At 39.3% G+C, this 23467-nt stretch overlaps 1 protein-coding gene across 2 annotated transcripts in view; it reads left to right on the top strand.

The window, feature by feature from the left end:
- The window catches only part of ADAT1 (adenosine deaminase tRNA specific 1), a 202926-nt gene extending 184084 nt beyond the window's left edge, over nucleotides 1-18842 (top strand). Inside the window, exon 11 of one of the 2 annotated variants that reach the window (XM_053699525.1) lies at nucleotides 18078-18842. The gene's annotated coding sequence lies outside the window, so the exon portion shown is untranslated. Of the gene's footprint in view, nucleotides 1-849; nucleotides 1006-18077 lie in introns of those variants that run through there. The other variant, XM_053699524.1, reaches the window with a different exon arrangement.
- The last annotated feature ends 4625 nt before the right edge of the window (nucleotides 18843-23467 follow it).

The raw sequence follows: 23467 nt of genomic DNA, 5'->3' as shown, positions 1-23467 counted from the left end.
GTCAATGCAAGAAATGGTGGGAAAGAAATAAAAACATTGATACCAAAAAATACAAAATCCATAAAGATGAAACTGAAGACAAAATCTTCCAACCAAACCTAGCAGAAGCTGATAGGCAAACAACAAGTTTGAAAAATAGAAACAAAGTTCCATTTTTGTCTGTAAGCCATAGAGAACATAGAGAACATCTGTACAACCAAACCAAATATGGTAGGTCTAGAAGTAGCCTGACCTGACGAGAATATCATGAGCCCTCTGGAACTTGCTCATGTTCGATCACAAAATAACTTGAACAAACCAAATAAAGATGGTAGACCTTGCGAATGTATAGCCAAAATGAGGACCTTTTAACAAAACAGAGAAAAAACAGCTACAAAAGGAATTGAGTTCTCTAGCAGAACACTTAAAACAGATCACAACCAAAAGGTTAAAATTATTTAATTTGATACCCCTGCTTGTTAGGACTGAAGGAAGGAAAAAAGAATGTCTTGACTTCAATACAAGTCAGAGAAAACATTGGTAACAGTTCTCAAGATTATTCCATCATGATAAAATAATACAGTATGACAGTATCACATAAAGTAACTAAAATTCTAAACATCTCCTGGTGTTGAATTAAATAGTCTTTGGAAAAATGGTTTCAATGAGAGACCAGTTAGAAATAAAACTAAGGGTAATCCAAAATTAAGAACCCAGGATGAAAATGTAAAACTCTAAGTAAATTGGGTATGGACCAAGACTTGAAAAGATTGCATAACCAAGAGATCTAAAGCCTTAGGTATTGGAGCACAAGCATCTTACAAAAAGACCAAAACTTTTTAATTAACTGAGATATAATCTTATTTTCAGAATGCCAACAGAAAACAGAATATCTGCTATGAAAGCATTATATTGGACCATCCAAAAGGAAAACCAGATCAAGAATCGAAAACTACAAAAAGTTGTAGGTTTACAAGAGTGTAAACAAAATATTAAAGCAAAAAATTAAACTGCAGTTAACAGACACTTTCCGCAGCCAAGTCTTAAATCTAAAACTCTAAATATGAAAATATCTATGGGAATTTGTCGACCTTAGCACTAGGCACCGGTCCCTAAATTCTCCTCCAGGCCTCCCCAACAGAATTAGAATCAGGCAAAACAGCCATGTAAAATAATCAGCTGATATTTCACCTGTGCCCCAATAAATGAGGCCCACTTAGGGAAGCCCGAGAATAGGCCTGAAAACCAATGCCCCAGAGAGAACTAAAGTCTGCATGACAAAAGAGAAGGATTACAAATAATGTTATCTTTCTCCAACATAGGTGTGTCCGGTCCACGGCGTCATCCTTACTTGTGGGATATTCTCTTCCCCAACAGGAAATGGCAAAGAGCCCAGCAAAGCTGGTCACATGATCCCTCCTAGGCTCCGCCTACCCCAGTCATTCTCTTTGCCGTTGTACAGGCAACATCTCCACGGAGATGGCTTAGAGTTTTTTAGTGTTTAACTGTAGTTTTTATTATTCAATCAAGAGTTTGTTATTTTAAAATAGTGCTGGTATGTACTATTTACTCAGAAACAGAAAAGAGATGAAGATTTCTGTTTGTATGAGGAAAATGATTTTAGCAACCGTTACTAAAATCCATGGCTGTTCCACACAGGACTGTTGAGAGCAATTAACTTCAGTTGGGGGAACAGTGAGCAGTCTCTTGCTGCTTGAGGTATGACACATTCTAACAAGACGATGTAATGCTGGAAGCTGTCATTTTCCCTATGGGATCCGGTAAGCCATGTTTATTAAGATAGTAAATAAGGGCTTCACAAGGGCTTATTAAGACTGTAGACTTTTTCTGGGCTAAATCGATTCATTATTAACACATATTTAGCCTTGAGGAATCATTTAATCTGGGTATTTTGATAAGATTATATCGGCAGGCACTGTTTTAGACACCTTATTCTTTAGGGGCTTTCCCAAATCATAGGCAGAGCCTCATTTTCGCGCCGGTGTTGCGCACTTGTTTTTGAGAGGCATGACATGCAGTCGCATGTGTGAGGAGCTCTGATACATAGAAAAGACTTTCTGAAGGCGTCATTTGGTATCGTATTCCCCTTTGGGCTTGGTTGGGTCCCAGCAAAGCAGATACCAGGGACTGTAAAGGGGTTAAAGTTAAAAACGGCTCCGGTTCCGTTATTTTAAGGGTTAAAGCTTCCAAATTTGGTGTGCAATACTTTTAAGGCTTTAAGACACTGTGGTGAAATTTTGGTGAATTTTGAACAATTCCTTCATATTTTTTCGCAATTGCAGTAATAAAGTGTGTTCAGTTTAAAATTTAAAGTGACAGTAACGGTTTTATTTTAAAACGTTTTTTGTACTTTGTTATCAAGTTTATGCCTGTTTAACATGTCTGAACTACCAGATAGACTGTGTTCTGAATGTGGGGAAGCCAGAGTTCCTTCTCATTTAAATAAATGTGATTTATGTGACAATGACAATGATGCCCAAGATGATTCCTCAAGTGAGGGGAGTAAGCATGGTACTGCATCATTCCCTCCTTCGTCTACACGAGTCTTGCCCACTCAGGAGGCCCCTAGTACATCTAGCGCGCCAATACTCCTTACTATGCAACAATTAACGGCTGTAATGGATAATTCTGTCAAAAACATTTTAGCCAAAATGCACACTTATCAGCGTAAGCGCGACTGCTCTGTTTTAGATACTGAAGAGCATGACGACGCTGATAATAATGGTTCTGAAGGGCCCCTAAACCAGTCTGATGGGGCCAGGGAGGTTTTGTCTGAGGGAGAAATTACTGATTCAGGGAACATTTCTCAACAAGCTGAACCTGATGTGATTACGTTTAAATTTAAGTTGGAACATCTCCGCATTCTGCTTAAGGAGGTATTATCCACTCTGGATGATTGTGACAAGTTGGTCATCCCAGAGAAACTATGTAAAATGGACAAGTTCCTAGAGGTCCCGGGGCTCCCAGAAGCTTTTCCTATACCCAAGCGGGTGGCGGACATTGTAAATATAGAATGGGAAAGGCCCGGTATTCCTTTCGTCCCTCCCCCCATATTTAAAAAATTGTTTCCTATGGTCGACCCCAGAAAGGACTTATGGCAGACAGTCCCCAAGGTCGAGGGAGCGGTTTCCACCTTAAACAAACGCACCACTATACCCATAGAAGATAGTTGTGCTTTCAAAGATCCTATGGATAAAAAATTAGAAGGTTTACTTAAAAAGATGTTTGTTCAGCAGGGTTTCCTTCTACAACCAATTTCATGCATTGTCCCTGTCGCTACAGCCGCGTGTTTCTGGTTCGATGAGCTGGTAAAGGCGGTCGATAGTGATTCTCCTCCTTATGAGGAGATTATGGACAGAATCAATGCTCTCAAATTGGCTAATTCTTTCACCTTAGACGCCACTTTGCAATTGGCTAGGTTAGCGGCTAAGAATTCTGGGTTTGCTATTGTGGCGCGCAGAGCGCTTTGGTTGAAATCTTGGTCAGCTGATGCGTCTTCCAAGAACAAGCTACTTAACATTCCTTTCAAGGGGAAAACGCTGTTTGGCCCTGACTTGAAAGAGATTATCTCTGATATCACTGGGGGTAAGGGCCACGCCCTTCCTCAGGATCGGCCTTTCAAGGCCAAAAATAAACCTAATTTTCGTCCCTTTCGTAGAAACGGACCAGCCCAAAGTGCTACGTCCTCTAAGCAAGAGGGTAATACTTCTCAAGCCAAGCCAGCTTGGAGACCAATGCAAGGCTGGAACAAGGGAAAGCAGGCCAAGAAACCTGCCACTGCTACCAAGACAGCATGAAATGTTGGCCCCCGATCCGGGACCGGATCTGGTGGGGGGCAGACTCTCTCTCTTCGCTCAGGCTTGGGCAAGAGATGTTCTGGATCCTTGGGCGCTAGAAATAGTCTCCCAAGGTTATTTTCTGGAGTTCAAGGGGCTTCCCCCAAGGGGGAGGTTCCACAGGTCTCAGTTGTCTTCAGACCACATAAAAAGACAGGCATTCTTACATTGTGTAGAAGACCTGTTAAAAATGGGAGTGATTCATCCTGTTCCATTAGGAGAACAAGGGATGGGGTTCTACTCCAATCTGTTCATAGTTCCCAAAAAAGAGGGAACGTTCAGACCAATCTTAGATCTCACGATCTTAAACAAGTTTCTCAAGGTTCCATCGTTCAAGATGGAAACCATTCGAACAATTCTTCCTTCCATCCAGGAAGGTCAATTCATGACCACGGTGGATTTAAAGGATGCGTATCTACATATTCCTATCCACAAGGAACATCATCGGTTCCTAAGGTTCGCATTCCTGGACAAGCATTACCAGTTCGTGGCGCTTCCTTTCGGATTAGCCACTGCTCCAAGGATTTTCACAAAGGTACTAGGGTCCCTTCTAGCTGTGCTAAGACCAAGGGGCATTGCTGTAGTACCTTACTTGGACGACATTCTGATTCAAGCGTCGTCCCTTCCTCAAGCAAAGGCTCACACGGACATTGTCCTGGCCTTTCTCAGATCTCACGGATGGAAAGTGAACGTGGAAAAGAGTTCTCTATCTCCGTCAACAAGGGTTCCCTTCTTGGGAACAATAATAGACTCCTTAGAAATGAGGATTTTTCTGACAGAAGCCAGAAAAACAAAACTTCTAGACTCTTGTCGGATACTTCGTTCCGTTCCTCTTCCTTCCATAGCGCAGTGCATGGAAGTGATAGGTTTGATGGTAGCGGCAATGGACATAGTTCCTTTTGCGCGCATTCATCTAAGACCATTACAACTGTGCATGCTCAGTCAGTGGAATGGGGACTATACAGACTTGTCTCCGAAGATACAAGTAAATCAGAGGACCAGAGACTCACTCCGTTGGTGGCTGTCCCTGGACAACCTGTCACAAGGGATGACCTTCCGCAGACCAGAGTGGGTCATTGTCACGACCGACGCCAGTCTGATGGGCTGGGGCGCGGTCTGGGGATCCCTGAAAGCTCAGGGTCTTTGGTCTCGGGAAGAATCTCTTCTACCGATAAATATTCTGGAACTGAGAGCGATATTCAATGCTCTCAAGGCTTGGCCTCAGCTAGCGAGGGCCAAGTTCATACGGTTTCAATCAGACAACATGACAACTGTTGCGTACATCAACCATCAGGGGGGAACAAGGAGTTCCCTAGCGATGGAAGAAGTGACCAAAATCATTCTATGGGCGGAGTCTCACTCCTGCCACCTGTCTGCTATCCACATCCCAGGAGTGGAAAATTGGGAAGCGGATTTTCTGAGTCGTCAGACATTGCATCCGGGGGAGTGGGAACTCCATCCGGAAATCTTTGCCCAAGTCACTCAACTGTGGGGCATTCCAGACATGGATCTGATGGCCTCTCGTCAGAACTTCAAAGTTCCTTGCTACGGGTCCAGATCCAGGGATCCCGAGGCGGCTCTAGTGGATGCACTAGTAGCACCTTGGACCTTCAAACTAGCTTATGTGTTCCCGCCGTTTCCTCTCATCCCCAGGCTGGTAGCCAGGATCAATCAGGAGAGGGCGTCGGTGATCTTGATAGCTCCTGCGTGGCCACGCAGGACTTGGTATGCAGATCTGGTGAATATGTCATCGGCTCCACCATGGAAGCTACCTTTGAGACGAGACCTTCTTGTTCAGGGTCCGTTCGAACATCCGAATCTGGTCTCACTCCAGCTGACTGCTTGGAGATTGAACGCTTGATCTTATCGAAGCGAGGGTTCTCAGATTCTGTTATCGATACTCTTGTTCAGGCCAGAAAGCCTGTAACTAGAAAGATTTACCACAAAATTTGGAAAAAATATATCTGTTGGTGTGAATCTAAAGGATTCCCTTGGGACAAGGTTAAGATTCCTAAGATTCTATCCTTCCTTCAAGAAGGATTGGAAAAAGGATTATCTGCAAGTTCCCTGAAGGGACAGATTTCTGCCTTGTCTGTGTTACTTCACAAAAAGCTGGCAGCTGTGCCAGATGTTCAAGCCTTTGTTCAGGCTCTGGTCAGAATCAAGCCTGTTTACAAACCTTTGACTCCTCCTTGGAGTCTCAACTTAGTTCTTTCAGTTCTTCAGGGGGTTCCGTTTGAACCCTTACATTCCGTTGATATTAAGTTATTATCTTGGAAAGTTTTGTTTTTGGTTGCAATTTCTTCTGCTCGAAGAGTTTCAGAATTATCTGCTCTGCAGTGTTCTCCTCCTTATCTGGTGTTCCATGCAGATAAGGTGGTTTTACGTACTAAACCTGGTTTTCTTCCAAAAGTTGTTTCTAACAAAAACATTAACCAGGAGATTATCGTACCTTCTCTGTGTCCGAAACCAGTTTCGAAGAAGGAACGTTTGTTGCACAATTTGGATGTTGTTCGCGCTCTAAAATTCTATTTAGATGCTACAAAGGATTTTAGACAAACATCTTCCTTGTTTGTTGTTTATTCCGGTAAAAGGAGAGGTCAAAAAGCAACTTCTACCTCTCTCTCTTTTTGGATTAAAAGCATCATCAGATTGGCTTACGAGACTGCCAGACGGCAGCCTCCCGAAAGAATCACAGCTCATTCCACTAGGGCTGTGGCTTCCACATGGGCCTTCAAGAACGAGGCTTCTGTTGATCAGATATGTAGGGCAGCGACTTGGTCTTCACTGCACACTTTTACCAAATTTTACAAGTTTGATACTTTTGCTTCTTCTGAGGCTATTTTTGGGAGAAAGGTTTTGCAAGCCGTGGTGCCTTCCATTTAGGTGACCTGATTTGCTCCCTCCCTTCATCCGTGTCCTAAAGCTTTGGTATTGGTTCCCACAAGTAAGGATGACGCCGTGGACCGGACACACCTATGTTGGAGAAAACAGAATTTATGTTTACCTGATAAATTACTTTCTCCAACGGTGTGTCCGGTCCACGGCCCGCCCTGGTTTTTTAATCAGGTCTGATATTTTATTTTCTTTAACTACAGTCACCACGGTATCATATGGTTTCTCCTATGCAAATATTCCTCCTTAACGTCGGTCGAATGACTGGGGTAGGCGGAGCCTAGGAGGGATCATGTGACCAGCTTTGCTGGGCTCTTTGCCATTTCCTGTTGGGGAAGAGAATATCCCACAAGTAAGGATGACGCCGTGGACCGGACACACCGTTGGAGAAAGTAATTTATCAGGTAAACATAAATTCTGTTTTTCCCTCAAAATTCTCTAGTAGATAAGGAATCACGAAAAATAGAGAAAACACATAGATCAGAGTGAACTAACAAAATAGAGGGATCAACTGGAAAAAATAGATATATTGTGAAATTGACAAACGAAACTAGAAGCCATATATGGAAGATTCAATTTGTCCACAATTCTTACAAAAACTAAATTGTAGACTTACCAATCTGTTGGAAAGCCTACTCCCTGCAAAGGAAGTCTCTGCTGAAATACATAAAACCTGAAATGTGAATGGCTATCAGAAACTTGCATTGAGCCCAAAAAAATATATAATAAAGTTCTCCTTCAGGACTGACTTCTTGTTATGCCATTGCAAAATGAAACAATTTGGCTCTAACAGGAAAGACTTCTGACAGATTAAAAATTCTGAATTCACAAAAGAAGAGCTTCTTTAACCCCTTAACGACCGACGACGTACGTCCTAAAAAAAAATACAGTTAACAACCCAAGACGTACACCGTACGTCATCGGTCTTGGAAAGCGGTGGAAGCTATCCAAATCGCTTCCCGCCGATTTCCGGTTATTGCAGTGATGCCTCGATATCGAGGCATCCTGCAATAACATTTTTTTACCCCTCCGATGCAGAGAGAGCCACTCTGTGGCCCTCTCTGCACCGGACATCGATGGCCGCAATCGTTAGTGGGTGGGAGCTGATGTGGGAGGCGGGTCGGTGGCCATCAATGGCTTCCTGGCTGAAGAGGGGGCGGATGGGAACTGCTACACTATAGAAAAATGTTATGTTAAAAAGTGGGAGAAAGGGGGAGGGAATGGGTATAAAATGGGATCTGGGAGGGGGTGGGGGATTGGTCTTTGGGGGGGGAAGCTACACTACAGAAACATAAATAAATCTATTTTTATTGTAAAAATTGTACGCAAGATGGCTCCCAATAAGGTAGAGGGGGAGGGATCAGGGAGGTTGGGGGCTAAGGGTTATCCTACACAGCAGCATATGTAAATATGTTATAAAAAAAAAACGTAAAAAAGATACCTTTTATTTTAGTACTGGCAGACATTCTGCCAGTACTTAAGATGGCAGGGACAATTGTGGGGTGGGGAGGGAAGAGAGCTGTTTGGGAGGGATCAGGGGGTGTGATGTGTCAGGTGGTGGGAGGCTGATCTCTACACTAAAGCTAAAATTAACACTGCAAGCTCCCTACAAGCTACCTAATTAACCCCTTCACTGCTAGCAGTAATTCACATGTGATGCGCAGCGGCATTTAGCGGCCTTCTAATTACCAAAAAGCAACGCCAAAGCCATATATGTCTGCTATTTCTGAACAAAGGGGATCCCAGAGAAGCATTTACAACAATTTGTGCCATAATTGCAGAAGCTGTTTATAAATAATTTCAGTGAGAAACCTAAAGTTTGTGAAAAATGTAACGTTTTTTTTTTTTATTTGATCGCATTTGGCGGTGAAATGGTGGCATGAAATATACCAAGATGGGCCTAGATCAATACTTGGGGTTGTCTACTACACTACACTAAAGCTAAAATTAACCCTAGAAGCTCCCTACATGCTCCCTAATTAACCTCTTCACTGCTGGGCTTAATACACATGTGGTGCGCAGTGGCATTTAGCGGCCTTCTAATTACCAAAAAGCAATGCCAAAACCATATACGTCTGCTATTTCTGAACAAAGGGGATCCCAGGGAAGCATTTACAACAATTTGTGCCATAATTGCAGAAGCTGTTTATAAATAATTTCAGTGAGAAACCTAAAGTTTGTGAAAAAATTTGTGAAAAAGTGAACAATTTTTTTTTATTTGATCGCATTTGACGGTGAAATGGTGGCATGAAATATACCAAGATGGGCCTAGATCAATACTTAGGGTTGTCTTCTAAAAAAAAATATATACATGTCAAGGGATATTCAGGGATTACTGAAATATATCAGTGTTCCAATGTAACTAGCGCTAATTTTGAAAAAAAGTGGTTTGTAAATAGCAAAGTGCTACTTGTACTTATTGCCCTATAACTTACAAAAAAATCAAAGAACATGTACACATTGGGTATTTCTAAACTCAGGACAAAATTTAGAAACTATTTAGCATTGGTGTTTTTTGGTGGTTGTAGATGAGTAACAGATTTTGGAGGTCAAAGTTAGAAAAAGTGTGTTTTTTTCCAATTTTTCCTTATATTTTATAATTTTTTTATAGCAAATAAGATATGATGAAAATAATGGTATCTTTAAAAAGTAAATGTACAAGGAGTGATAGTCTGGACGGTAAAAGAGAGATACCTCTTGAACCACTAACTCCTATAGGAGGCGCTAAACTAATAAAAAATGACTGGAGTGATCAAAAAAATATGACCACAACAGAATATAAAATATAAAAATACAATAAATGATAAATGAAAACAAAATATCACGGACAAGAGATAATTACAACCAGTCTTTGGATGTTGTGATAAAAGCCCAATGGATATCCTCAAAAAGCATTGGACGTAGTAGGTAGCTGCCTACTATATCTTTAGAAAGTCCATTTAATGGCGAGAAAAACGGTATATAATATGTGTGGGTACAGTAAATGAGTAAGAGGAAAATTACAGCTAAACACAAACACCGCAAAAATTTAAAAATAGCCCTGGCCCCAAACGGTCAGAAAATGGAAAAGTGCTGTGGTCATTAAGGGGTTATACAACTGAAAAGGGAGCATGCAGTGAAAGAAAATCTAGTTCAAAATGTCTCCAAATTGGAAAGTTGCTTTCAAGCAGAGGCAAGTGAGCAAATGAATAGGATTATAAAACATGAAGATCTGAAAAGGAAAACGACTCCTCTTGCCCCTAGTTTGGGACAGATAATCTTAATCTTGAAAATGAAGAGAAAAATAGACCCTTGCCCTATATAGGCAGGTAAGGTTTAATTTTGCAATTGAAACACGCACACAGCTATTGTAAGTGACTGGTCTGTAAATAACATTACTGGAAAAGAATGCCCTGTACCAAACATTACAATAGGATTACAGAAAAATGGTGTACTCTGGATCAGACCACAAACCAGGCTGCTATCTTCAAAATGTACTCATGAAGTAATTATGTAGAAAGAATCTAAATTCTGACTTTTCTTGCCTGTAAAGAAAAGATTTTTTTTTAAATTGTATTTATTTTTTCAATTAAATAATCAAAATATATTTAAAAAAACACTAGTTTTGTGCAATAAACAAGTTTTCAGCGGTGTTACAAACATTTAAACCATATTTATGTCAAGCATAACCATTTATGTTTTTCAAAAAATCAAGGATTAAGTTAATTTCTGATACATAATCAGATTAAAAATAATGGAGCCTTACAGCCCTACTTACAATATCTGTGGAAACCATAAATTCAGGTAAAAATGTTTAAAATAACTAGTACATAGTTTGTCAGAGAAAAGTGTTTTGTTTTCTGAAAATCTCCAAGAGAAGGTAAAAGGATTTGTTAACTTTAAAAAAAAATAAAAAAATAAATAAATAGTAAATGCATAGCAGACTGAACAGTTAAGGCATAGCCAAGGTAAAAACAGACAGAAAATATATCAGGAGGCTGAACATTCAAAGCCCATCCCAGCCAGTGTAGAATAGAATTTTGCCCCTCTGCTGGAAGTAGGTACTTTTTGTATAAAACAAAGTCTGACTATTAAAAACTCAAAAAAACAAACAAAAAATGTAAATAACAAACTCAAAAACTAAAAAGGCTTCATACTCAAAAATCACTTTTTTTTTCTTTTTTTAAATCAAGTACAAACAGGAGAAAATCAATCAGGTTGTGTCTCCTAAATGCTCCCTAGATAATTAAAGGCAGGTGATTAAAAAGGGGCATGGGTGAAAAATGAGGCCAAGGAAAAACCTGCAGCATTAAAACAGAGTGATCTATGCAGAGAAACAAAAAAGGTAAGGATAAATACTATCAGACTTTTAACAAAAGCCTTGAGAAAAGAAAACAATGTTTCCACCAAAAAAGTAAATGAAATACATTTACATGTTTGTAATTGTGCTTAAAACATTATATTATCACACAATTAAAGGGACACTGTACCCAAAAATTTTCTTTTGTGATTAAGATTGAGCATGAAATTTTAAGAAACTTTCTAATTTACTCCTATTATCAAATTTTCTTCATTCTCTTGGTATCTTTATTTGAAATGCAAGAATGTAAGTTAAGATGCCGGCCCATTTTTTGGTGAACAACCTGGGTTGTCCTTGCTGATTGGTGGATAAATTCATCCACCAATAAAAAAAGTGCTGTCCAGAGTACTGAAACAAAAAAAAAGCTTAGATGCCTTCTTTCTTTCATGTAATTAGCAAGAGTCCATGAGCTAGTGACGTATGGGATATACATTCCTACCAGGAGGGGCAAAGTTTCCCAAACCTCAAAATGCCTATAAATACACCCCTCACCACAGCCACAAATCAGTTTTACAAACTTTGCCTCCTATGGAGGTGGTGAAGTAAGTTTGTGCTAGATTCTACGTTGATATGCGCTCCGCAGCAGGTTGGAGCCCGGTTTTCCTCTCAGCGTGCAGTGAATGTCAGAGGGATGTGAGGAGAGTATTGCCTATTTGAATTCAATGATCTCCTTCTACGGGGTCTATTTTATAGGTTCTCTGTTATCGGTCGTAGAGATTCATCTCTTACCTCCCTTTTCAGATCGACGATATACTCTTATATATACCATTACCTCTACTGATTCTCGTTTCAGTACTGGTTTGGCTTTCTACTACATGTAGATGAGTGTCCTGGGGTAAGTAAGTCTTATTTTCTGTGACACTCTAAGCTATGGTTGGGCACTTTTATATAAAGTTCTAAATATATGTATTCAAACATTTATTTGCCTTGACTCAGGATGTCCAACGTTCCTTATTTCAGATAGTCAGTTTCATATTTGGGATAATGCATATGAATAAATCAATTTTTTTCTTACCTTAAAATTTGACTTTTTTCCCTGTGGGCTGTTAGGCTCGCGGGGGCTGAAAATGCTTCATTTTATTGCGTCATTCTTGGCACGGACTTTTTTGGCGCAAAAAAATCTTTTCTGTTTCCGGCGTCATACGTGTCGCCGGAAGTTGCATCATTTTTGACGTTTTTTTGCGCCAAAAGTGTCGGCATTCCGGATGCGGCGTCATTTTTGGCGCCAAAAGCATTTAGGCACCAAATAATGTGGGCGTCTTTTTTGGCGCTAAAAAATATGGGCGTCACTATTGTCTCCACATTATTTAAGTCTCATTTATTTATTGCTTCTGGTTGCTAGAAGCTTGTTCACTGGCATTTTTTCCCATTCCTGAAACTGTCATTTAAGGAATTTGATCAATTTTGCTTTATATGTTGTTTTTTCTATTACATATTGCAAGATGTCCCAGATTGACACTGAGTCAGAAGATACTTCTGGAAAAATGCTGCCTGGTGCTGGATCTACCAAAGTTAAGTGTATCTGCTGTAAACTTGTGGTATCTATTCCTCCAGCTGTTGTTTGTAATGAATGTCATGACAAACTTGTTAATGCAGATAATATTTCCTTTAGTAATGTTACATTACCTGTTGCTGTTCCATCAACATCTAATACTCAGAGTGTTCCTGTTAACATTAGAGATTTTGTTTCTAAATCCATTAAGAAGGCTATGTCTGTTATTCCTCCTTCTAGTAAACGTAAAAGGTCTTTTAAAACTTCTCATTTTTCAGATGAATTTTTAAATGAACATCATCATTCTGATTCTGATAATGGTTCCTCTGGTTCAGAGGATTCTGTCTCAGAGGTTGATGCTGAGAAATCTTCATATTTATTCAAAATGGAATTTATTCGTTCTTTACTTAAAGAAGTCTTAATTGCATTAGAAATAGAGGATTCTGGTCCTCTTGATACTAAATCTAAACGTTTAAATAAGGTTTTTAAATCTCCTGTAGTTATTCCAGAAGTTTTTCCTGTCCCTGATGCTATTTCTGAAGTAATCTCCAGGGAATGGAATAATTTGGGTAATTCATTTACTCCTTCTAAACGTTTTAAGCAATTATATCCTGTGCCATCTGACAGATTAGAATTTTGGGACAAAATCCCTAAAGTTGATGGGGCTGTCTCTACTCTTGCTAAACGTACTACTATTCCTACGGCAGATAGTACTTCCTTTAAGGATCCTTTAGATAGGAAGATTGAATCCTTTCTAAGAAAAGCTTACTTATGTTCAGGTAATCTTCTTAGACCTGCTATATCTTTAGCGGATGTTGCTGCAGCTTCAACTTTTTGGTTAGAAGCTTTAGCGCAACAAGTAACAGATCATAATTCTCATAGCATTGTTAATCTTCTTCAACATGCTAATAATTTTATTTGTGATGCCATCTTTGATATCATTAGGGTTGATGTCAGGTATATGTCTCTAGCTATTTTAGCTAGAAGAGCTTTATGGCTTAAAACTTGGAATGCTGATATGTCTTCTAAGTCAACTTTGCTTTCCCTTTCTTTCCAGGGTAATAAATTATTTGGTTCTCAGTTGGATTCTATTATCTCAACTGTTACTGGAGGGAAAGGAACTTTTTTACCACAGGATAAAAAATTTAAAGGTAAATTTAGGTCTAATAATCGTTTTAGTTCCTTTCGTCACAATAAGGAACAAAAGCCTGATCCTTCACCCACAGGAGCGGTATCAGTTTGGAAACCATCTCCAGTCTGGAATAAATCCAAGCCTTTTAGAAAACCAAAGCCAGCTCTCAAGTCCACATGAAGGTGCGGCCCTCATTCCAGCCCAGCTGGTAGGGGGCAGATTACGATTTTTCAAAGAAATTTGGATCAATTCAATTCACAATCTTTGGATTCAAAACATTGTTTCAGAAGGGTACAGAATTGGCTTCAAGATAAGGCCTCCTGCATAGAGATTTTTTCTTTCCCGTGTCCCAGTAAATCCAGCGAAGGCTCAAGCATTTCTGAAATGTGTTTCAGATCTAGAGTTGGCTGGAGTAATTATGCCAGTTCCAGTTCTGGAACAGGGGCTGGGGTTTTATTCAAATCTCTTCATTGTACCAAAGAAGGAGAATACCTTCAGACCAGTTCTGGATCTAAAAATATTGAATAGTTATGTAAGGATACCAACATTCAAAATGGTAACTATAAGGACTATCCTGCCTTTTGTTCAGCAAGGGCATTATATGTCCACAATAGATTTACAGGATGCATATCTGCATATTCCGATTCATCCAGATCACTATCAGTTTCTGAGATTCTCTTTCCTAGACAAGCATTACCAGTTTGTGGCTCTGCCGTTTGGCCTAGCAATAGCTCCAAGGATTTTTACAAAGGTTCTCGGTGCCCTTCTGTCTGTAATCAGAGAACAGGGTATTGTGGTATTTCCTTATTTGGACGATATCTTGGTACTTGCTCAGTCTTCACATTTAGCAGAATCTCATACGAATCGACTTGTGTTGTTTCTTCAAGATCATGGTTGGAGGATCAATTTACCGAAAAGTTCATTGATTCCTCAGACAAGGGTAACCTTTTTAGGTTTCCAGATAGATTCAGCGTCCATGACTCTGTCTCTGACAGACAAGAGACGTCTAAAATTGATCTCAGCTTGTCGAAACCTTCAATCACAATCATTCCCTTCGGTAGCCTTATGCATGGAAATTCTAGGTCTTATGACTGCTGCATCGGACGCGATCCCCTTTGCTCATTTTCACATGCGACCTCTTCAGCTCTGTATGCTGAACCAGTGGTGCAGGGATTACACAAAGTTATCTCAATTAATATCTTTAAAACCGATTGTACGACACTCTCTGACGTGGTGGACAGATCACCATCGTTTAGTTCAGGGGGCTTCTTTTGTTCTTCCGACCTGGACTGTGATTTCAACAGATGCAAGTCTGACAGGTTGGGGAGCTGTTTGGGGGTCTCTGACAGCACAAGGGGTTTGGGAATCTCAGGAGGTGAGATTACCAATCAATATTTTGGAACTCCGTGCAATTTTCAGAGCTCTTCAGTCATGGCCTCTTCTAAAGAGAAAATCGTTCATTTGTTTTCAGACAGACAATGTCACAACTGTGGCATACATCAATCATCAAGGAGGGACTCACAGTCCTCTGGCTATGAAAGAAGTATCTCGGATACTGGTTTGGGCGGAATCCAGCTCCTGTCTAGTTTCTGCGGTTCATATCCCAGGTATAGACAGTTGGGAAGCGGATTATCTCAGTCGCCAAACGTTACATCCGGGCGAATGGTCTCTTCACCCAGAGGTATTTCTTCAGATTGTTCAAATGTGGGGACTTCCAGAAATAGATCTGATGGCTTCTCATCTAAACAAGAAACTTCCCAGGTATCTGTCCAGATCCAGGGATCCTCAAGCGGAAGCAGTGGATGCATTGTAACTTCCTTGGAAGTATCATCCTGCCTATATCTTTCCTCCTCTAGTTCTTCTTCCAAGAGTAATCTCCAAGATTCTGAAGGAATGCTCGTTTGTTCTGCTGGTGGCTCCAGCATGGCCTCACAGGTTTTGGTATGCGGATCTTGTCCGGATGGCCTCTTGCCAACCGTGGACTCTTCCGTTAAGATCAGACCTTCTGTCGCCAGGTCCTTTTTTCCATCAGGATCTCAAATCCTTAAATTTAAAGGTATGGAGATTGAACGCTTGATTCTTAGTCAAAGAGGTTTCTCTGACTCTGTGATTAATACTATGTTACAGGCTCGTAAATCTGTATCTAGGAAGATATATTATAGAGTCTGGAAGACTTACATTTCTTGGTGTCTTTCTCATCATTTTTCCTGGCATTCTTTTAGAATTCCGAGAATTTTTCAGTTTCTTCAGGATGGTTTGGATAAAGGTTTGTCTGCAAGTTCCTTGAAAGGACAAATCTCTGCTCTTTCTGTTCTTTTTCACAGAAAGATTGCTAATCTTCCTGATATTCATTGTTTTGTACAAGCTTTGGTTCGTATAAAACCTGTCATTAAGTCAATTTCTCCTCCTTGGAGTTTGAATTTGGTTCTGGGGGCTCTTCAAGCTCCTCCGTTTGAACCTATGCATTCATTGGACATTAAACTACTTTCTTGGAAAGTTTTGTTTCTCTTGGCCATCTCTTCTGCTAGAAGAGTTTCTGAATTATCTGCTCTTTCTTGTGAGTCTCCTTTTCTGATTTTTCATCAGGATAAGGCGGTGTTGCGAACTTCTTTTACATTTTTACCTAAGGTTGTGAATTCTAACAACATTAGTAGAGAAATTGTGGTTCCTTCATTATGTCCTAACCCTAAGAATTCTAAGGAGAGATCATTGCATTCTTTGGATGTAGTTAGAGCTTTGAAATATTATGTTGAAGCTACTAAGAATTTCCGAAAGACTTCTAGTCTATTTGTTATCTTTTCTGGTTCTAGGAAAGGTCAGAAGGCCTCTGCCATTTCTTTGGCATCTTGGTTGAAATCTTTAATTCATCATGCTTATGTCGAGTCGGGTAAAAATCCGCCTCAAAGGATTACAGCTCATTCTACTAGGTCAGTTTCTACTTCCTGGGCATTTAGGAATGAAGCTTCGGTTGATCAGATTTGCAAAGCAGCAACTTGGTCTTCTTTGCATACTTTTACTAAATTCTACCATTTTGATGTGTTTTCTTCTTCTGAAGCAGTTTTTGGTAGAAAAGTACTTCAGGCAGCTGTTTCAGTTTGATTCTTCTGCTTATAATGTCAGGTTTTTTTTCATTATAAGATTTAAACTTTTTTTTGGGTGTGGATTATTTTCAGCGGAATTGGCTGTCTTTATTTTATCCCTCCCTCTCTAGTGACTCTTGCGTGGAAGATCCACATCTTGGGTAGTCATTATCCCATACGTCACTAGCTCATGGACTCTTGCTAATTACATGAAAGAAAACATAATTTATGTAAGAACTTACCTGATAAATTAATTTCTTTCATATTAGCAAGAGTCCATGAGGCCCACCCTTTTTGTGGTGGTTATGATTTTTTTGTATAAAGCACAATTATTCCAATTCCTTATTTTTTATGCTTTCGCACTTTTGTCTTATCACCCCACTTCTTGGCTATGCGTTAAACTGATTTGTGGGTGTGGTGAGGAGTGTATTTATAGGCATTTTGAGGTTTGGGAAACTTTGCCCCTCCTGGTAGGAATGTATATCCCATACGTCACTAGCTCATGGACTCTTGCTAATATGAAAGAAATTAATTTATCAGGTAAGTTCTTACATAAATTATGTTTTTTCAAATAATGATAGCAAGAGAACGAAGAAAAATTGATAATAGGAGTAAATTAGAAAATTGCTTAACATTGCATGCTCTTTCTGAATTACAAAAGAAAAAAATTGGGTTCAGTGTCCCTTTAATAGTATACAGCTTGTAGTTAGATAGAACTGCCTATATTATCACACAATGAATAGTTACAGCCTGTAGATAGCTCTGCCTACAGTGAAATAAGACTCCCTGATGGAGATAAATTCCTTTTAAATTCTGCTCCATTCTTTTATCCATTACATCTTTAAAAAGATCCAGTATCATAAAAATGGGAAAAATCATCTTTTGATAATCTAGAAATTGCAGCATCAACTTTAGGCGGAGTAGCCAATTGGTTGTGCAAAGGTTTTTCTAGGGGAAAAAATCTTATATATTTTTTTCAAATAGATCTTTTTTATTTGAATATATAGACTTTAAAGCGTCAGAAACAGGGGAATACTGGTCTGGTGCAAAACTTGAACTAAAACAATCAGATGAAAACCTGAGATAGTTCATCCTCAATTCCCAGAGAACTTAAAATCTTTGAAATTAATTTAGATATTGTTGCAGCGTCAAATGTTATGGGAAAATCAGATCTAGGGTTTGCCCATCAGAGGCAGAATCAGGGTATTGTAAATTATCCTTAGGACCCATAGGTGTATCAGAATAGCTTCCACCATAAATCTGTCCAATACACACTTAACAAAGTTTCTTATCTTGCCAACAGGGGTTCACACTGAGGAAACAGCTGGACATAGGCTGGGTAGCATGGCTAAAGAAAAGGAATAAAACCAACCTTCAGCAAGTAATATATTAATAATTGGAGCAAATAATAAGAAACCATAAAGCACATAGGCAACAATACCATAAGGCTACCCTTGATTCTTCCAGGGTTGTAGCAGTTTGAGACTGAGGCTTCGGCTTGGCATCTTCAGCATCCATACGGCTAAGCTGTATCATAGCATATAGTAGCATAAGCAGGCTGACAAGGCTTCCACTTTCAAACTTATAGTGCTATATACAAGCACTCACCAAAATGGAAGGCCAATCAGAGACAGAAGCCGGAGAAGCTTGATTCATAATCTTCATGGGGAATAAGAACGCTACTTGTTGAAAGCCCCCACCGAGGCTTAAATTGAAATCGAGCATGCACACGAAAATGACTGCCCTCAGACGCGGCCCCCGCGACACCCCTTACCTATAACGTCACGGTAACATGGCGGCCCCCACAAACAAACCGTAGGGAACGTTTTCTGCCACCTAACACTATATCAGTGACCGAAGTCAAGGAAATAATGGTGCCGATCAGCTAGAACAACCGCTAGCTCACAGTGGCTATAAGGTAAGCCCAGAAAAGGGGAACATCCACAGCCCAACAAACAAAACTGGCTAAACACGGAGAGGGACTTTTAGCCCTGTCCACCCTGCAAGCTGGACAGAACTAGGAGGAGGAAGGGGTGATGTCCCACTAGAGGCTTTATGTGGTAAATGAGGGGAGTGGATAGTTCTGTCCACGCCCCTCTGGAGAGGGGGTCTCACTGGTAAGCATTACCAGGGGGGCCAAGATATACACATATAAACACACAAAGATATATGTATATATTTATATTCATATATATTTAAAATTACTGCCCCTCTCTGCGTGACTTACCCCCTTCGCTGCGCTAGTTTCTCATGCCATGTCCGACGGCATGAGAACAAGGCTCCTATTTGAGCCTATAGAAGCTAGCTCTCGTAAGCACTAATCTTCCGTGCAATGTGAAAGCGTTCGCATTGCACCTCACCTGTAATACCAGAGCACATTTGCGTGCGCTGGTATTACAAAGTGGAGTGCCTATATCTGTTTTGCAAAAGCAATATGTTGCACTCCACTTGTAATCTGGCCCTAAATATCTATCGTGTTTGAGAATGGTAAAAGTCACAGACGTAGATTTGCATAGGGCAACAGCAGGTGATGCTAAAATATAATCAATTTCCTGCAAAACTACCACCATGCCAATGCACATTACAATTTGAAATATGTATATTTTTAGTTTTTGGGACTTGTTGCTATATCTTCTATATAATCTTGATGTATATACTCATCATTTCACAATACACTTTATTTTATTTTTTATAGAGATGTACAAAGAATATACACAGGAGCATAATGGTCAATAGTCTGCAGTACTGTCTCAGCACACTTATGCACTACAGGTTGAAATACTGGTCATTTAAAATAAAAAAGGTCACTTTAGCTGTTTTAATCATCTGCCACTCTCCTGGTGCCAGTCTTGTAGCTTCCGTGTTGCTAACTGGAGGGTACACCTTGTACTAGCTTACGTATCAAGCTAGTGAGCAAGTGACTTTATTAAATGGTACTCAAGTATGCTCTCAGAACTGCACCCCCACGCAGGGGCGGGACTTCCATTGGTGCAGCAGGTGTGGTGGCCCCAAGGATCAAGTGCTGGGAAGCCCATAGCAGTCAGTCTATACATAGGTGTGTAGAATGTGTACAATACTAATGCAGGGGAGCCTTTTATTAGTGTAAGTTATCTATATATAATCTATACATCCGTCTATCTATTAACTATCTATCGATATCTATCGCTCAGCTATCTATCAACCAGCTGTCTGTCTATCTATATCTCGCCGCAATCCATCTATCGATCTATCAACCAGCTGTCTGTCTATTATCTATCTATCGATCTCTATCTCTCAGCTATCCATATATATATATATATATATATATATATATATATATATATAAATCAACCAGCTGTCTGTGTCTATCAATTTTTAAAATCATTATACAGGGAAGCTTGTGTATTATTACTATTGCTTACTAATCAGCTATCTTTGGGGGGGCCCAAAAATTATTTTTGCACCAGGGGCCTCTGTTGACTAGGTCCGCTACTGCCCCCATGTATTTTAGAGGTGCTAATCTGTGTTACAAAATGATGGACTTTAAATTTCTATGGTCATAGAACTGGTGTTAGGTGCCTCAATCCCTAAAGACCCACATCCCAAAAGAACAAATAACAAAAGACCCAAAGAACAAAGAAATCACCAAATCTCACTTGCATAATAAAATCCTAATTGTTCCAGATATTAATTAGAGGGGCCAAATCTTTAATCTCTAAACTCATGACATCATGACATCACCAAATACACCTACAAATATGTGAATAAAGAAAGTTTTGGAATATTAATATATAGAGAATATATAGAGAAAAAAACCCATTGTACTTCTGTATAACACAATGGTACTGGCCATCCTTCATGAATACATGTAACCTCTCTCACACCTTTTAGATAGGAAGGGCTGACATAATATAATTTCTTTATGCAGCCCTTGTGAAGTAACACTTTAAAGGGAAAGTCTACTTGAAATGTTTTATTATTTAAAAAGATAAATAATCACTTTATTACCTATTCACCAGTTTTTCATAACCACACGGTTATATTAATATACTTTTTACCTCTGTGATTAATTTGTATCTAAGCCTCTGCAGACTGCCCCCTTATCTCAGCTCTTTAGACAGACTAGCATTTTAGCCAATTAGTGCTGACTCATAAATAACTCCATGGGAGTGAGCACAATGTTATCTTTATTTTGAAGGTAAAGTAAGATATTGGATAATCCTAGGATTATCCGGGTAAAATGGACATTACCAATGTGGCTGTGGGTAAAGCCCGATGTATGATTAGAAATCCCCTCAGACTGTGGAGTCACCGCATCAAACATCTATACAATGCACTGTAGTCCCCCATCTTCAATATCTCTTTTTTTTTTGTCTGCCTGCGGGGTTCAAGTGGGGCAAAGCCCCCCTTGTAAACCTCATTCCCCAAGGTTCACTTGGGGTGGATGCCAGAGGATTGGCGGGGTGCCTTCTTTGAACCCCCTAGGCAGAGGCAAAATACATAGTGAAGATGGGGAAATTACAGTTCATCAGCCGCTTGGGTAATGTCAGTTTTACCCGGGAATTCCTAGGATTACCCGGATTTCTTACTTTACCAATAACATATATAACACACAAGAACTAGCACTGTCTTACTGTGAAAAACTAGAGAGAGAAAGTGTGATGGCACTACTGAAGATATTGATGGGTGGGCTGATAATAGTATAAGATTGGCCTTATTCACAATAATAGTAGCCCTTAGGTGCTGTGTACATAAACAAGTATTTACAAATACAACCAAAGACGGTTGCAAAAAGGTGTACACTTATGTAGCGCTCTAACCCACAATAATAATGGTAAGTCTAGTGTGGTGTATAGTACAAAAAATAACAGATTAAAACATTAAACTTTAATAGATATTTATATTAAAAAATGGGTACACTTTAAAAACAATAGTGAACTATTAGATAGTAACAAGTAATAATCTGAGATTAGGTCAGACCAAAATAAGATGGTATGATGGATTAGTCAGATATATTCTTAAAGAGCCCAAGGTCTAAAGTCAGAGATATATTGTATATATTTTATATATTGTGAATTATTACTGGGTAAAAGAGATATTAGGTGGACAAGGTGTTAGATGCAAGCAGTAGGACTGATTAGCATTCTTACAGAACTTGTATATTGGTAGTGTAAATTCTCTTAATGTGATGCTCAATTGGATATCAATATATATGTAAAGAAATGTCACATGATAAATGTGACACTTAAGTAGACATATAAGTGTTTGGTGCAAGCAGAGGAACTTTTATACAATTATCCAAAACTGGTTGAATATAGAGTATGGATCCTAGTATTATTGTGCTCAATTCTATAGAATCCAATAGCGGTTTGCAAATTGTTTTCCTGCTCAGATTGTGGTCGCAGGCTGCTGTTCAATCATATGCTATGATTTATATCGAAAAGTGTGTTCAGTATAATGCAGATGAGTACTGTAATCCTGCAAATGAATGCGGCTATCAAAATACAGACTGACTTAACTTGGTCCCTCCAAGTGAAATAATCACGGTGATGAGGTATGCTCTATATAATATAGTCGGGCTGTCAGTTCGTGATCTAACTTGTAATGATCCTCTATCAGCTAGTACCACCCAGCATACAAATCACTAGCGTGTGAAAAAAAATTAGTCACTAAGAGAGGGTTTATAAAGGTGGTATCGAGATTATAGTACTAATTCTAAACAAGTAGATTGTACCAATTCTGCAGTTATGATATGCAGTAAGATAACCATTACACGATATACTATCGTACCTTCATGCTTATCCAAACACACCCCTAGTTTAGGCCATGAATAGGTTAACAATAATAAGGTTAACAGCATGCCATGTGAATAAATAATGTCCTCTGTAAGCTTATAGTACCCATCATAAGGATAACTAACATATAACATAAAGCATAATTACCCAAGAAAGATCTACAGAGTTAATGTCGATACTATTGCAGTTAAGGGTTGTGTGAAAACGTTATATTAGTAAGTTGATACACTAAATTGGCTACTATATTATTTAGTAAAGTAACTCATACGGAAAGATCGTAATTTTATGTCGATCTGATTATGCCATTAGTTATAGCCAAAGATTTGTTAGCTTATTCATGTTGTATGAAACATTCCACACATTATCGTCTAATGTAATCTATATGCTGTAGTAATAGTATGTGTATTACAACACTACCCGCTTATGTTTTTTGTCTGTATATACACATGCACACGTTATTGCGGTATTCAACTGTGTGTGTTTGGTAATACGTATACGTGAGTATATAGAGGTAATGGATGCCACTAATTTACATTTAATTAATATAGTTCAAGATATGTATGGTCCACAATCTCTTTACCGGTAGAAAATGTTAAATTACATTGCAAATAGATCTCGGAGGATACTTGTAGTATAGGAATACCATGGGTCTCAGTACGGTAATTGGAGTTGCACTCCCAGATAAGATTGACTGTCGGGCTAATCTGAGAATACGTACATCGTCAGCTCAGATATAATAGTTTAGCTTTCTAATTAGTTCAACTAGATTTTAAAACATAGGGGTCCCACTTCCCCCTGCTCCTGACATGTTTCGCCGGGTAATGTCAGTTTTACCCGGGTATTCCTAGGATTACTTTACCAGTAACATATATAACACACAAGAACTAGCACTGTCTTACTGTGAAAAACTGCACTGAGA

Source organism: Bombina bombina, chromosome 1 (assembly GCF_027579735.1).
Source record: "Bombina bombina isolate aBomBom1 chromosome 1, aBomBom1.pri, whole genome shotgun sequence".
Lineage (NCBI taxonomy): Eukaryota > Metazoa > Chordata > Amphibia > Anura > Bombinatoridae > Bombina > Bombina bombina.
This window is presented reverse-complemented; position numbering and strand designations above follow the sequence as displayed.